The 17030-nt window shown below is 41.1% G+C and overlaps 2 non-coding genes across 2 annotated transcripts; one reads left to right on the top strand and one right to left on the bottom strand.

Annotated features, from left to right (window-relative positions):
* The first annotated feature begins 16086 nt into the window (after positions 1–16086).
* On the top strand, positions 16087–16158 carry trnaa-cgc (transfer RNA alanine (anticodon CGC)). Its single transcript has one exon. It is a non-coding gene; the product is annotated as a tRNA-Ala (tRNA).
* A 263-nt stretch (positions 16159–16421) lies between these two features.
* On the bottom strand, positions 16422–16493 carry trnaa-ugc (transfer RNA alanine (anticodon UGC)). Its single transcript has one exon. It is a non-coding gene; the product is annotated as a tRNA-Ala (tRNA).
* Between the last annotated feature and the right edge of the window lie 537 nt (positions 16494–17030).

Genomic DNA, 17030 nt, shown 5'->3' with positions numbered 1-17030 from the left:
CGCTGTGCAGTGTCTCTTTGTCTCATTACTTGCCCGGAGGAAGCCGGGTGGGTTTTGCTCTTGTCGCCCGAATTAGTGGCGTTATGACCGTGGAACCGACTGCACCTGCTTTTTCTGAGATGCTTCCCCTCTCATGGCGAGATCTCTACTTCTTTAACACCTCTGGATAAAGATCTTCTGTGGAGCAGGTTTCACACCTCTGCGTACAGCACCCTTGATGTCATTTTATTTTTACAGCAGCCGCATCCGGAAAGTTGTGTCTTTTACGTTTTATTTGAACAACAAAACTACATACAATACAAACAAGAGCACATATAACGTATCAAGAAAATCATTAAGGGCACATTCTATAATACAATTACACTTTATGAAAAACGATTACACAAAGGTATTCGGGTTTGCTTGAACCTTTAAAAAGAAGTGATCTGAAACTACCCAGCTTACAATCTCTGAGGTAGTTGTCACTAAACTCGGACGTGATGTACCACACATGTGCCATGTGCCTTTACTTTTGTAAAAAACTGGTATCGGGAAAATTAATGTCGAAACCCAAAACAGTAACATATTTAAGAGTAAATGCCTCCTAATAGCTAGCAAGCGCTCCTAGTTAGTAAAGTTGTTTGTGTCCCAGCCTGTCACGCGGGAAACCGGGGTTTGATTACCGACGGGGAGACAGCTAGTTTTTTTATGATCAGATTCCAGTCTTTAATGCTGTGTGTGAGAGTTTACGTAACTTTCCTTTTCTCACATTTTCTGACGACTATTCCGAAGGAGCGCCCTATCAACTCCTAATACTTTTCAAAAATCTGCCTGCATGTTTGATTAGTTTTGTTTTACTTAGAAAAAGTTCAATATTAATCATAACTAAAGAAAATTATGATCAGAAACAAAAACAAAATGTTGAAGATGCAACTCGATCTTGAATCAGAGCTGGGTGACATGGGCTTCTGTTCTGATATGGTTGTACGAGAAACAGGAAGAATCTCTTCTCTCCTATGGAACATGAGCTGAATCAGGAATATCAACGCATGACCTACATCGTAAAACTAAAATAAAAACTAACATTAAGTTATCAGAGACATCCATTTATATACAAACAAGAGACAGACAAAGCAATAATTCTACATTAACTTGTCCTGCACTGATCAGACTAATTGAAATGGTCTGATTCAGAGCCTGTGCAGCTTGTGCTAATACAACAACGCCAGTATTGAACCCTCAGCACCATACTGACTACTGAGCACAAGTTCAGCTGCTCTCCAGCTTTGTTACGCATGGTTTTTTATTGCAAATGGAGCTGATCTCCAGACAGTACAGTGTTAGTCAGCAGCCTCTTCTAGTAATACATCGCCCCTGTCCAAAATCTCTAGGTAAAAAAAACACATTTTATACATTTGTCTGTTTAAAGATATAATCTCTTTAAAAAAGACAAAGGGTTTGTGTGTCAATTGTTTCGAATTAATTTCGAACGCAAAGAAAAGTAGTTTTCTTCCAAGAAATCACACATTTGTCGCAACCTCCATACTATACTTCTCTCTTGTAGTAGTAAAGCATTTTGATTTAAACTGAACAATATATTAAATGTTTCATCTATACACTTACGATTAACATAGGCAGCCTTGAACGGATTGCGGAAATCAAATATACAGATGGACTCAGAGTGTGCTTTCCAACTTTTGTGTAACATTTTCCTTTGATAGGGCGGAGTTGTTTTTAAATTCTGGATTAAATAAAAAGGAGTGACGTCAGTGTAAAACAGCTTTCCTTTGTGGGGAACAACAGTTGTGTTCCATATTTCTAATTATTTTGGTTTCAAGATAGCAATTTAGTATGAAACATAAAAGCCAGCTGGATAAATCTGTTACACATCATTTACAATGGTCTTTCAACTAATAGCCCGTGCAGGGATCAAACCCCAACTGTTGTTGCGAGTTGCATAAGGCTCTGCAACATGCAGATGAGAAACTAACCTCCGCTTCTTCATTATATACACAGTGAGCTATATTTGCGAGCCTACTGCCCCCTGCGGGCTCTGTATTTGATTGCGGTACAAGACCGGCTGTGGAGGTAAAGTGAGATGGGTGTGTACATTAAAAGGCTCATAGCGTCCCTGGGAAGGCTCAAACCACCACCCTTTTTGTTAACAACCGAGCCACAAAGACTCATGTACAGCTTAACACTCCTCGGTCTCAGTGAAAGTGATACACTCCATAAAATTTCTGGAGAATCATTTGTCAATTTCCCTACGGGATTAATAAAGTATTATCTATCTCTCTTAAAGGAAAATCGCCAACAGTGGCCGATATCTATTGGAGTTTTTTTCATTCTATACTGCAATTTCTGAAGGGTACAGGCTTGGGGAATCGGACCTTATGGTGAAGGCTGCGGGCTCAGCAGCAGCAGAACCTGATCAGTATTGGTTGACTCCGATATACTTTGACAACTTAACTTCTGGATTTAGAGACATTTACCTTAGTGTCGGTATACTAAGATGTTTTGGTAACGAGGAAGGAGGGACAAAGCAAATTGGCAGAATGTGTGCTATTTTGTTGACTACAAGTCCCCACATGCCAGAGGGTCAATATTAAAAAAAAAACGTAACAGTATAATCTCTTGTACTTCACAATTTAATAGTGTCTGTTACATTGTGTCTCACACCTCAGTCTCAGAATTGTGAGACGAGTTTGTAATCAGGAGGGAGGGCAATAGCAATTCAGCAGAAATTGCATTCACCTTTTCCCAATGCATTCTCACATGCCATTTTCTCACATGCCATGCTCAGAGGGTCATATTTTTAAAATGGTATCATAAAATGTCCTGAAGTTCAGGATTTTGACAGTCTGTTATATTGTGTCTCACACCTTGATGTCAGAAATATGAGATGATTTTAAAATCAGGAGGGAGGGCCCTAGAAATATAGCAAACATTGCATTTACCATTTGACAATGTATTCTCTCGTGCCATGTTCAGAGGGTCGTATTTAAAAAAACGGTACAGTACAATGTCCTGAAGTTCAGGATTTTTATAGTCTTTTCCATTGTCTCTCACACATCTGTGTCAGAATTTTTAGACATTTTCATAACCAGGAGGTAGGTTCGATCACCCTCTGCTCATCCTCAGTTAACCATATAGTCTCATATGCCATGTTCTAAATGTCCCATTTAAAACTGCTATATTAAAATTTCTTGTAAAATGCAAGAGTTTGAGACTTTTTATGATCAGAAGGCAAGGTCGTGGAAAATATGCAGGAAGTGCCAGTGAATTTACGTTTTGCCTTTGTCTTATTTACTCGTGGTATAACATGCCAGTTTGTTTTATTGTGAGTTGTGTTTCTGAAATGTGTTTCATACAAAAATGCAATTTTGACAGTCTCTACTTACATATTCCCCTTTACTGAGGAAATGTACAATAATACATCCGGATAAGTATTTTTAAAAATGTCTGTAGAGAGCCATCTACAGGCGAAAGACGACATAACATCACAGCAGTAGCATTTAAGATGGAACGAAAAACACAAAGCAGCAGCTGGTGAATAAGAAGCCAACTTCAGCCTTGTTAATGCAATAGCATTAGGTGAGGTGGAAAAATATTTCTTGCTCTGAATCTTAACATTTTTATAGGAGGTGTTCTAGGACCTCTTGCCTCAGAAAAAGAACTGCCAGTACATCAATTATTTCTACTCAATCAATAGCAGCAGTGTTATCAGTACTGAGCCCTAAATGTAGGTCCTATCATCATATAAAAAGTCGAAAGTATCGACTGCATTCAACTGATAAAATGTATCTTCTATGAGAGTTATATCTTTATCCAAAATACATCGGAAACAAATTTGCACGTTTTTTGGGGGGGATCCTGAAGACTGAGACTCAAAACTTTTTTTTCCTTCTTTCCAGGAGGAAGGATTATTCAGATGCAAACATTGTCCCAAAATCGATGTACTCTTCAATGATATTCAAATCCTCAAATTCTTCATCTGAATGTCGATATTGAAATATGATATCGTACAAATTGTGGTTTTCTTTTTAAAGCAAATTTTATGCTTTAAATTAAATAAATTGTATTTATTATGAATGTGCCGGAATTTTTTCAGTACTTTAGAGGGTTCTGCCATTTTAGATGTTATGCTGTTCCTGTCTGATTTATCAAATGTGTAATTTAAATCTCCCATCATTTCTATATCAGCCTGAAGACCTTGAAGTAAAGATTGCAATTCATCCAAAAATGCAATTCATCCAAAAAAAGTTTCCCACTGGTGATACATACAAGGAAATGAATGTACATTTTCCCCCCAAATCAACAAATTTAAAATCAAATACCTCCCTCATCTGCAGGTGGAGAGAATAATGTCAGAATAAATACAGGTTTAAAAGTCAGGAGCATTGATAGTCCTATTTTAAAATGACACTAAAATGCTCACAATATATTAAAAAGCTCTGTAAAATAATAAAAAGAAATAATACACAGTTATAAAGCTCAGGAATTATCAATGGGAACTTACAATGGGTTGATATGATTTAAAAAATAAAATATTTGAAAAAATCCACTTACAATATGCTAAAAATGGCAAGAATACTTAAAACAGGTTTTAAAATTAAAAAAAAATAAAACAAGTTAAAAATAAATACTAAATGGGTTTGAAATTCAGGAATGTGATTGGCCAGATGCTTACAATGAGTGTTGCTGGTGTTTCGTGTGATTTACTGAAATGAAAAAATATTCAATTTAAAAACGGCAAGAGCTCGTATGAAAAAAAAGTTCTTAAGTATCTTTGTTGTAAGAGCTGCACCAGAACTAGTGTATTCATATACATCAGAAAAGTAGCTGAACGTGACTGGTTTATATTCAGTTATATGCATTGGGGACGAAAAGGAGACTTACATGGATTTTATTAGGTTTTAGGAATCAGAACATTTATTTTTACACATTTATGCCTACGAGCAGAAATAACTTCCTGCTTTCAGCACTTTTATTGTTTCTGCTTGTAACCTCGAACAGAGAAACCTAGTACTGACTCACAGAAACGCCCCGGAGTTTCTGTGTTTCTGGGATTTAAGAGGGATGTACTGTATGAAGACAGTAAAGGGAGTTTTTTTTTCCCGCTGTAGAGTATGAAGGCGGTTTGATGAGTCTGGAGGGAGGAGACGAGCATTCCGCACGGGGAGCGCAGAACAACGAGTTTCACCTGCAGCTCGCCGAGTCCTGTCCTATATAACCGCTGAGCCTGGGACACACTGAGTCTCTAACCAGTGTTCGAGATGTAAAGGGTTAAACCCAGAAGTCGAGAGTGGAGTTTTTGTATAAGTGTAAGATTAAGGGAATAGGGTTTTGGTGGGTTTGGTGCACAGCAGAGGTTTCGGTTTAGGTTTAGTTTGCTTTTGACACATTTGTAACGGCCATGGCGGCCTGTAGGGTCGGCATGCACCGTTACTTTTGTTCACTTTTGGTGTATAAGGGTGGTGAGGGTTCGGCTCACTCAGGTGATATTTCACGGTTGGACTTTTCAAGGAAGGTGTTACAGAAAGGATTAAGGCATTAGATGTCAAATTCTTAATCACTTTGCTGAAGGGAATTGGTTTTGACATTAGTTTCAATCGGCGAAGTTACTGGAACAATTTTGGATAAAAATAGAGTAGAAAAAAAGATGTGGGCCTGATTAGAATGTTTGAATGGCAGAAGCTGATGGATCTTTCTAATGTGGTGTGAGCCTGGTCAGTACCTGGAGGGGAAACCTCCTGGGAAAAACCAAGGTTGCTGCTGGAAGAGGTGTTAGTGGGGCCAGCAGGGGGCACTCACCCTGTGGTCTGTGTGGGTCCTAATGCCCCAGTATAGTGACGGGGACACTGGACTGTAAACAGGCGCCGTCCTTCGGATGAGATGTAAAACCGAGGTCCTGACTCTCTGTGGTCATTAAAAATCCCAGGGCGTTTCTCGAAAAGAGTAGGGGTGTAACCCCGGTGTCCTGGCCAAATTTCCAATTGGCCCTCACCAATCATGGCCTCCTAATAATCCCCCCCTATGAATTGGCTACATTACTCTGCTTTCCTCCCCACTGAGAGCAGATGTGTGGTGAGCGTTCTGGCGCACTATGGCTGCCGTCGCATCATCCAGGTGGATGCTGCACATTGGTGGTGGTGGAGGGGAGTCCCCATTACCTGTAAAGTGCTTTGAGTGGAGTGTCCAGAAAAGCGCTGTATAAGTGTAAGCAATTATTATTAATTAATAGGACTGTGATTGTTCGCATGTTTAATGAGATGGTGATGAAGGAAGATGTTTTGACATGGTTGTCTAAGTATTGTTTAGTGAAAGGTGAGCTTCAGAAAGTCTTGGATGATGATGGCATCTGGAACTGTGCATGGAGAGTACCTGTTTCATTGCATGAAGACAAAAAATGGTTATGGTGGATTTAAACACATTCCTTCTTTGATTGGATTAGGTGAAAATAGAGGCCTTGTGTTCTACCAAGGGCAGCCAAAACCGTGCAGGAGATGTGGGGAGCTGGGTCACTTTGTGGATGCCTGTACAAATGTGGTGTGTGGTAAGTGCAAGGAAATTGGACATGCATATACTGAATGTACAAGCGTGAGGAAATGTAATCTCTGTGAGTGTGAAGGTCATGTGTTTAAAGACTGTCCAAATTCCTTTGCAAATAGAACAAAACTGGGAAGACCAATGCTCTTCCAATAGCCTGCCACCTGTGGAGACTGAAAGTGCTCAAATGAAATGTACAGAACAGAGGGTGCAGTCTAAAAGAGACATTAGATTTAGAAAATGATTTAACTCTGAGCAGAAGAGTGAGGGAAGATCATTTTCCGAGTCCTCAGGTAGGTTCTCCCATGGGTTTAGATGTCTCCAATATATGTGATCTTACTTACCAAGCTTTAGAACCAGAGACTCAAGGAAGGCAGGTGGAGAAATATCCTATGGATTGTGGGGGTGGTGGAGGAGGAGACAATTAAAACAAAAGGGGGGGGAGGCCTGTATAGTAGGTGTCACCTACTGAATGATTGTAGCCAGAGCTTTAAGTCTCCCCTGGTCCTACTTAAGTATGGCTCTTAATATTGTGTCCATAAATGTGAGAAGCATTCGCTCCAAGTTAAGGGCAAGGAATATACTATCATTTGTGAGGAAGGTAAATGCTGATATTGTGTTGTTACAGGAGTGTGGGTTACCCTTTAAAAACTGCCATAAGGATATGGAAGAACTGGGGACATTGGGCCCATCAATCTGGAGTGGGTCCAAAGAAAATAAATCTGATGGTATAGCTGTTCTAATTAAAAATAAGATGGTAGAGGTACGTCATCACCTTGTAGTGAAACCAGGGAAAGCACTGGTGGTGTATCTGGGTTTCATGAATGTCTAATTTAAACTCTTAAATATATATTGTCTGAGTTGCTCACATGACAGATATGTCCTAATTCAGGAACTGAGTATATTGATTGGGATGGGATTTGAATTCTCTTTTAGAAAGAGAAGGCAGAATGAGGGGCGAGAGGCGGGTCCAATTTGATAAATCATCAATATTATTGCAAACATTATGTAAAGATTTTAAACTGAAAGATGGCTTCAAACTTCATAGTCAGGGGAGGGCAGGTTTCACATGGGACTAGTCTAATGGGACCCAAGCCTCATGCATTTTGTTTTGATACATGATTTTACTTGCACGACCGCAGGCCTAACCCCTGTTTTTTTTTCTCTGACCATTGTCTGCTGTCATGTACAATTTCTATTCCAACAGCTGTTACTGTGGGGAAGGGTGTGTGGAAGCTCGATATTTTGCTTCTGGAAGGTGAGGAAGTGACGCACAGGTTCAGGGAAAGATATAAGGAATGGCGGTCTTTGTATGACCTGTTTGGCACAAGAGCACAGCGGCCGACCCTGAGCTCTGACCCCCAGCTTCTCTCCCTGTCTGTGTGTCTCATGGAGTTAGAAAGACTACAAGCTGTGCAAACTTCCAAATCTTTAACATCATTTCAGGGGTGTATGATAGATCATTCACAAGATCAAATGGCTGTTTATTATTGTAAGAAATGTAGTTCACTACTGTTCTTTTTACTCTTTTGCTTGCATTATACAGCCGTTAAGTGCATTTAGAACCTAAGAGATATCCAACTGATTAACCTGTCTGATGAATGTTAAATGGGTTGTGACTTTTGGCAAAGTTTTTTGCAACATTATTTGTTTCATGAATACCATTCATCTCTATAACAACTTTCCTGTACCCTGAACATATGTTTTAAATTGCTTGATCCCATTTGGTGCAACCTTTCCGTTGTACTCGTAATGTGTTGTTTGCATTAGGAGTGTGTTAAATAAGCAGAAAAGAAGCCCGTTTCTTCTACTGCTTCTGACCTTATACAGTGGTCAGAATCTCTCATCCAAAAGCTGATGAGTGGGAGGGGGGGAAATTAGTGCGTAAAAAAACATTAAAGAGCATAAGGGTTTTCATCACATGGACTTGTTTGACTGTTTAGGATTAATGTTTTGGTGCCAGATCAATTAAAGGACAACAACCAAAAACACTGGTTCTCAGACTGAACGCATTCTCCTTCAATAATCTTTTTTACCAACAGGTGAGTGGAGTTGCCATGGGCACCAGAATGGGACCCAGCTATGCCAATATCTTTGTTGGCTGGGTAGAAGAACGCTTCTTCGCTTCCTACACTGGCTATGTCCCTGACCTCTACAAGCGATATATTGATGACTGCGTCAGTGCCGCCACATGCTCCAACGATCAGCTTCCTGCACCATTTCACCAACTTCCACCTGTCCCTCAAATATATGGTTAACATATCTTCCACTACTCTTCCGTTTCTGGACATCAACTTCTCCATCAACTACCCCAGACTCTCCACTTCTGTTTATTACAAACCCACGGATTCACACAGCTATCTCTTGTTTTCACCCCAGACATACTAAAAATTCTCTCCCTTTTTCACAGTTCCTTCGGCTACAACAAATATGCAGCAACGACATCGACTTCCAGAATCAAACCCTCAAAATCTACTCCTTTTTCATCAACAGAGGATACCCCAGCAGTGTTATTGACAGGGCCCTTGCCCGAGCCAAAAACACCCCTCGGACCATCAACCCAATCAGGAACTCCCACCATAACAACCGCATTCCTTTGGTGCTTCCCTAACACACTTCCTATCCCCAGGACTGTTAATGACAACTTTTCCATCCTACAGGATGATCCCTCCATTGGGGCCCTCTTTTCTGACCGCCCCATCATCTCATATCGCCAATCACCTAATCTGCGCAACCTTCGTGTTCACAGCTCCCTTGACCGCTCTCAGCAACCATCCACACCAGGTACTTTCCCCTGCAACAGAGCTCGCTGTATCGCCTGCAAGTACACATCCAACACCACACTCATTCTAGGCCCCTCAGGACAATTCTGGATCACCCAGATGGCATCTTGTACCTCCAGCAACCTTATTTACTGTATCTCTTGCAGTAAATGCCCAGTTTCTCTCTATATTGGAGAAACAGGAAGGAGACTTGGAGACCGCTTCAGAGAACATGTCAGGGCTGTGAAGATTGAAGATCTCTCCAAAAACCATTGTTTCTCATTTCACCTCTGATGGCCATGACCACTCTAATCTCTCCGTCTGTGTTCTCAAAGATGGTTTTCTGAACTCATACATTAGAAAGACTACCGAAACCAAACTTATCCTGCAGCTAGGATCACACCTTCCCCCTTCTCTAAACAACAGACTACTATTCTACTAAATTTTCTCCATTCATTGGAAGTTGTATTTCACACTTCTCAACACCTATTCTGACTTCACACCTCTTGATTGCCCTCTCTTTCTGTCCCCTGCTCCCATCTCTCACTCCTCCTCCCTCCCAGCCTTTGTTCTCCCACTACATTACCTTTGCCTACTGCCTTCTCTTTCTCACACCTGAAGAAGGCTCCACAGCAGAAACATTGTTTTCTCTCTTCTTTTTTTTTCAGCATGGAATAAACCTATTACTTGTTCCTTAACAACCGGAAACAATATCTTCGGTCTTTCCAGAGCTGTAAGTAGTCATTCCAAGTTTATTAACTTGTCTCTGTGCTTGTATGTACTCTTCAATAGCCACTGATGTTATTTACAGCAACTATTTTAAAAAATAAATTAGCATTTTTTTTTACTTCCTTTAAAGAATTGGCACATTTGGCAGAGCGGTGGCTCTGTGGCTGTTGGCTGCACCTGTGGCTGGAAGGTTGCTGGTTTACATCCCACGGTCGGCAGAGGAATCCTACTGTCACGGACGTCCAAAGGGACTCACTGTGGGGAGCAGGAGAGCGGAAAAAGACCCATATGCGTAGCGGCAAGACGGGAAAAAGGCCCGGGCTCATTAGTGCAAAGAGTTCAGGAATGCCGTATAGAAACCTATGCCCTCAGGGAGCGGACGTGGGGCGCCCTGGTGCTAGGCGGGTCTCAGGACATCCGAACGTCAATGCTGAGTGAGGACAGAGTGCAAGACCCGGAAATATATAGCCCAAGGGAAAGAGAAAGACCGGAAGGACAGCAGACCGGAAACTAGGGACGGGACAGAGAAGGAGCGCCCTCTGGCTGCAGAGGGCGTGACACCTACTCCATTGGGCTCCTGAACAAGGCCCTTAACCCCAACTGCTCCAGGGGTGCCGTATAAATGGCTGACCCTGTGCTCTGACCCCCAGCTTCTCTCCCTGTATGTGTGATTCAAGGAGAGCAAGCTGGGGTACGCAAAATAGGAATTCCTAATGCAAGAAATTGTATATGGTCAATATAGTGATCATATCTTATTGGCACATGGTAATCTCCAAGGAACAAGTAATAGGTTTATTCCATGCTGAAAAGAGAAGAAGAAAACACAATGTTTTGACCATGAAGCCTTCTTCAGTTATGATTTGATTTTTTACAATCATACCCACAGAAACTTTTCAATTTTTAAAAATCTTGCAAACACAACCCAGATATGTTGACTTAAAAAAACAAAACAATTTGGGGGGTATTTTTTTTTAAGAAACACATACTTCTTTTCTAGTTTTTTATGTGGCTGTGACTGTCAGAAATCCTCAGTGAAAAGGTATGCAGATCCTGTGCAGATGTAAGTGGTTATTGAGACAGGCAAACAATCCAGAACGTCAGGCGAGATTGTTAGGTGAAAGGTAGATCGAAATACTGGAAGTACAGAGAGAAGCAAACAATCCAAAACAGAAGGTAAGGTCCAAGGTCGAGAGGCAAAAGAGAGTCCATAACCAGTAAGCGAGATTCAGAGTAAACGCGAGGTAGAGCTCTCAAAGAGAAGACTCAATACCGAGTAGCGGGAAGCGGGTTTGAATGGTTAAAACAGTGCTGCTTGCCGCACAGTAGAGCATGTGCTGGTGGATTAACACATGTTGATCTCCACCAGTTGGCTGGTGGTCTTGACATTGACAGAATGCTGTTTTGTGATTGATGCTATAACAAAATATAGGGTCCCTCAAAAATTAAACACAGAAATAAAAACATTGAATGGATTTGTACATCTGTTGCACTCCTACACTATTAACATCCATTGGGAGTTGAATTTCAATTATGTTTCCACTTCATTCAGATGTGTTCCCTATTTTCAGATTGTTGGCAATGCCACATGTTAAAGGAGGACAGAGAAGTAGGAGGCCAGACCTGTGGCTGGTGGAGTAGGGAATGAGATCAAAGAATTTCTGAAGTTTTTTAAGCTAGAAAAAAAAATTAAGTGGCATGACAATATGTGGTCAACACTGTCAAACAGAGTCCTTGGAGAGGATTGCTCCAGCAACAAGAAATGGTTATCAGTGATTTGGCATGAAGATAGAAAAAAAGTAAGAATCCAAGTGCTTAGGGCGCAGAAGGAGGTGAGTATTGGTAAGGATTCAAAACCAGATGACAGTATACAATCTATAGTCCATATTTCAAGTCAAAGTGAGAGACATAGTTTGGAAGGCAACACAGAGCTCAGAAGTTCATCAGGAGATACAGAAGATGCATGGGCTGCACACGGCAGCACAGACAGTGGTGACATGTTTGAAGGAGAAAAAATCTGTGTAGAATCAGAAAAAAAGCCTGAAGAGCACAGTGAATATTCCCAGGGGGCAAGCTCGTCTGGGACGTCACCTCAGGATAAAAGGGGATTAAGAAAGATTATGTCTGTGCCTAAAACTTTCCAAGTATGTCTGAAGGCTGAACAATGGAGAATAATACCACCTTTAAAAGGTACATCTAAACTAAGATGATCATGGACCCATATCTTATATAGAGAGTTCAGGAAGATAAATCCTTGCTGCCCAATAGCCTTCAAATACCAATACATCAGGAAAGAGAACAGCAGAAAAAAAACTTTCTTATAATTAAAGCAGTCTGTACTTTCAGTTCCTACCTTCAGTACCTTCAGTTCAGTACTTTCAGTTCCTGTAATGTAAAATACACAATGACAACAAGACAAACCAATGGGCAATGATGACATCACAATTGATGTTGTACTAGTAGGGCAAATACAACACAGTGAAAGGGAAACACAATTTCGACAGGCACGTCAGCCTTATCATTGAAAGATTGCCCGTACCCTCACAAAAGGAATCAGCAATGTGTACTACAGGCAGCTGAGCAGAACTCCGCTTGCTGAAATTGCAGCAGCCAATTTATCTAGGGCTCACAAGCAAGTATTAAACTTGCTTGGCAAGTTCGGCATTTAATTTATTCTGCGGAAACATCGTATCGGAATGAACTGCCCGAGATAAAAGAGTAATTGCGGCTTCAGATCGTTTTTACAGAGCATTGCGTTGTTCTGTTCATGCTGACTACACGCTTTAGATTTGTCATTTACTGCAAGCGTTGCTTTTCCAGGTTTTTCTGAAATTCCTCGCATTTGAGCCAGCACTAAAATATTTCATTCCCGTCGCTGAATACATCGTGGAAACGGTATTTGCAACGGAATGCTGTCACACATGAAACCTCTTTGTTATTCGGTTCTGAAGTTTGAAAATGAAAATAAAACGGGGGTCACTTCATAGGCTTGAAAGAAGTCCAAGCAGCATAGAAACCCGCGAATTCTCAAAAATTGCATTGTGCTGCACCTTTCTTCTGCTGCTGTTATAAATAAGCCTTAAACATTTGAATGCATACCTTACTGCTGCTAATCACATTCACGTGTTTACGAAGCTTTTTTCTGTCCGTTATGTTTTTGCTAAGCAGTTTCTCCGTTTCCCTCGTACTGTGATTGTCAGTGAGCACAACAAGACTGAAACAGTGTAAAGGCAGGTAAAAAAGACAGGGTAAAACGCCTGACTGTCGGGAGTGGGATTTGAACCCATGCCTCTATTTGGAGAGTGAAACACAAAGCTTAAAAGACACGAAGCTGTGAATTTGCTGTTTTAAACCGCTCGACTATCCTGAAAAAGTGGATGCTGATTGCACCAGTCGCATCCGATTTTCCGTAACTTTAGGACGATAGATACAACTGGACTAACACAATTTGTGGCGTTAAGCATGACATAGAAAACGGTACCGGAGCATTCGGGTCCGGACTACCAGACTCAGAAACAGTTTTTATCCCCGCACTATCAAACTATTAAACTCCCAGCCTCTCTCACTCTCTCCTCACCTCTCACCTATGATCTGAACCTCACAGTGCCTTCTTTCTTACCAAAAACCCAAACACACATTGAAAATCTACCTCTCCCATACATGTCAAAAGCTCACTCCCCATCATTTCTGTCCCTTTATTTCATTCTTTTGATGCATGTTTTTGCACATAACCTGTTACCTTTTTGTTGTTTTGCACACTGCCTGTTGTTTTTTGCACATCAGCTGTTGTCTCTGCCTTTCTTTTGTTATACAATTGTATTGTTGTTGTGTTTTTTTCTTTGTACTACTTATGTCCGAGAGCTAGCTAAATAGCATTTCGTTATACCATATACCTGCGTATGAGTATAATGACAATAAACTTGAACTTGAACTTGACTTAGTCTTGCAGGCAGTATATTATTTTATATTATTTTATTTACTCGTTTAAAAAAACACGGTCTTCTCGTTCCTAAGTCAGATTCTTAGTGCTTTAGTTACTTCCAACCTGGACTGACAGCTCACCGGATCTGTTTGTGATCAGACCATGGAGTGGGGGGCTGTACCAAGCGCACGTTCCTTCCCAATGCTGAGGCGATCATTCGGAAGATGGGTGTGAAGAGAGACAAGCTTTGTTGACTAAAAATCAAGGCAGGATATGCACTAATCACTGGCAACAGTTATGTTCTCTTACTATTGAGACTCCCACATTGCTAGTTTTTTTGAAGACTTTGAAACAGGCACAGGTGGGGTTTGAAACCACAGCCTTCAGTTTACAAGGCCAACACCTTACCACTTGGCCATGGCACCTTCAAGCAAATATAGGAATAATGTTGTTCAAATTATTTTTTTTCTGAATCTGGTTTACATCGCCTGGAGGTAGCAACAACAATAAAAGGGATACTTAACAAGGAGATACGCTGTAGCAGTGTGACTCCAACAGATGCTCCTGAAGAGGCTCAAGGTTTAAGCCAGCTCCTTAGAGCGCTCGGCCGTGTTACTTTCAACAGCGGCTCTTCAGCTCTTGTTTGACCTAGTGGTTTTATAACGTGTGGAAACGACCGCAACTTCGTTTTCTGAGATGCTTTCTCTCACGTGGTGAAATCTCGACCTCTTTGGCATCTCTGGCTTTTGTTCTTCTGTAGAGCAGGCTTTCACACCTCTGCTTATAGTGCCCTTGAAGTCATTTTATTTTTACAGGAAGACGCATTCCCTAACGATCTCTCCTGTTTTAGAAATGTTTCGTAAGGCGTGTTTGATTCAACGGACAAACTATACTAATTGTACAATGCAGATCTATGCGGCATTCGTACTGTCTTTGACTGGGATTCTGAAATACTTCTTGAAAAGGTATTCAGATTTTCTTGAACCTATAATAAAAACACAGACCTGAAACTCCCTAGCTTCCAATCTCTGATGTTGCTGTCCTTAAACTCGGACATGATGTTCTGCACACGTGCAGTGTCCCTTTACTCTCGTTGTTTTCAAAACGACCTCTGTTGTCGGGCGCAGTTAAAGTGGAACTGGCCTGACCGCACAGGAAAGTACGGAATGCTAAAATGTTTCTATGGCTCAAAATGTCCCTTTAGACCCTCGTCATGTCTCTGTGAGGAACGGGCAGGTAGAGAGGTTTAACAGATGCTCATGATGTTTCACACGGGTGTTACCTGTTGTAGTGTTTCAAAAGATGTGTTAGCGGACCAGAGATTATCTTGAAAAGATTTGGGTTTGCACTGGCTGGGATTCAAACCTGACTCAATTATTTGGAAGGCGCCTGTACCACCAACGGACTTCCGAGAAGCACCTGCAAATTATCACACTCCTCTCTCTCACCTACAAAGTTATGGAGACACAGACGTCCAATGAAAGCTCAAGGCTCCACTCAAGGCTTTATTCACTCAAGGCTCCACTCTTTTGTTGTGATGTCATTTTAATTAATATTAGCTTTGATAAGGTGTCATTTTTGCCTCTTAAAGGTAAAGTCTGCTCCTTTCTTTCTGGTATAGAAAGAACGTGTTCCATCTTTGTTTAAAAACACCACTAAAAGTAAATTATTCAGCTCTACTGCCTGTGTGCATTGACAAGACATCTCAAAAGGACATATTAAATAAGAACACGATCCTTCCTGTTACCATTCCTGTGGTTGGGGCGTTGTTTCACCCTTTTACGTTAAATCATCAGTACTGCTGTTTTTCTATGCATAGTTTAATCAAGAGCACTTAAAAGATGCAAAAAGCTTTCAAATAAAATAGAATTGAAAGACAGTCGAGTAAGGAGGTAGAAAAAAAGCACTCCCCCGTCTGGGAATCAACCACCATCGCCCATGTAACTGGATGCAAAAATAACAGATTAATTTGTGCCCAGTCTCTTGAAGCTTCGATGCGATTATTTTTCCTTCCTTATTTCTTCATTCCTATGAATTTACTCTGTAGTAGAAGAAACGCGAAAGTGGGAAACTGCAGGCATTCTTCGTGAATGGTGTGATCAGTGAGCATTTGCACATCTCTAAGTCTGTTCCATAACCTTTTTTATTGGGGATGTAGCTCAGTGGTAGAGCGCATGCTTCGCATGTATGAGGTCCCGGGTTCGATCCCTGGCATCTCCAGGTGCTTTATGTTATAGTACTCACATCGCAATCTTCTGTTGAGTGAGAACTCTTTGCTCGTGTTCAGAGAGAGCCAGGTTTACAAAATTAAATGCAGGCACACTCGACGTGCTGCAGAGTTGCGCTGCTGTTTTAAATGTACCTCATTTAGTTCTGTTAAATCCTAAATTATTTGAACTATTTGAACTGGCTCTCTCTGAACACGAGCAAAGAGTTCTCACTCAACAGAAGATTGCGATGTGAGTACTATAACATAAAGCACCTGGAGATGCCAGGGATCAAACCCGGGACCTCATACATGCAAAGCATGCGCTCTACCACTGAGCTACATCCCCAATGAAAAAGGTTATGGAACAGACTTAGAGATGGTACATATGAACAGACTGTAGCTGCCTTAGACGCTTACTTTACACCGCGGAGAAAAGTGGTTTTGGAACGGCATACATTTAGGCAGAGAACTTAGTCTCAGGACGAATCTGTTGATGCTTTTGTGACTGCACTAAGAGAACTGGCTAAATCTTGTGACTTTGGAGTATTGGAAACTGACATGTTAAGAGATCAACTTGTGGAAAAATGTGCACATACTGTAAGAGACTATAAATTGCTGCAGGAGGAAAGGCTGACATTAGAAAGAGCTCTTACAGTCGCTAGAATTCATGAAGCAGCTCAAGCAGAATCAAGAATGCTTTCTGACCACAGTGACAAAGTGACACTGAACTTTACAAACAAAGTTTACAAACAAAAGCCGAGCAGCAGGACGCAGTCATGCTAGAGATATAGAAGAACAGGGGACGGCTGACATTACTTGTTACAGGTGCGGACTAACAATGCACAAAGCAGATGAATGCGGAGCGTGAACAGCAAAATGTCTA

This window comes from Lepisosteus platostomus, chromosome 5 (genome assembly GCF_059453375.1).
Source record: "Lepisosteus platostomus isolate fLepPlt1 chromosome 5, fLepPlt1.hap1, whole genome shotgun sequence".
Taxonomy (NCBI): Eukaryota; Metazoa; Chordata; class Actinopteri; order Semionotiformes; family Lepisosteidae; genus Lepisosteus; species Lepisosteus platostomus.
The sequence above is the reverse complement of the archived record's forward strand: the minus strand, read 5'-3'. Positions and strand labels throughout refer to the sequence as shown.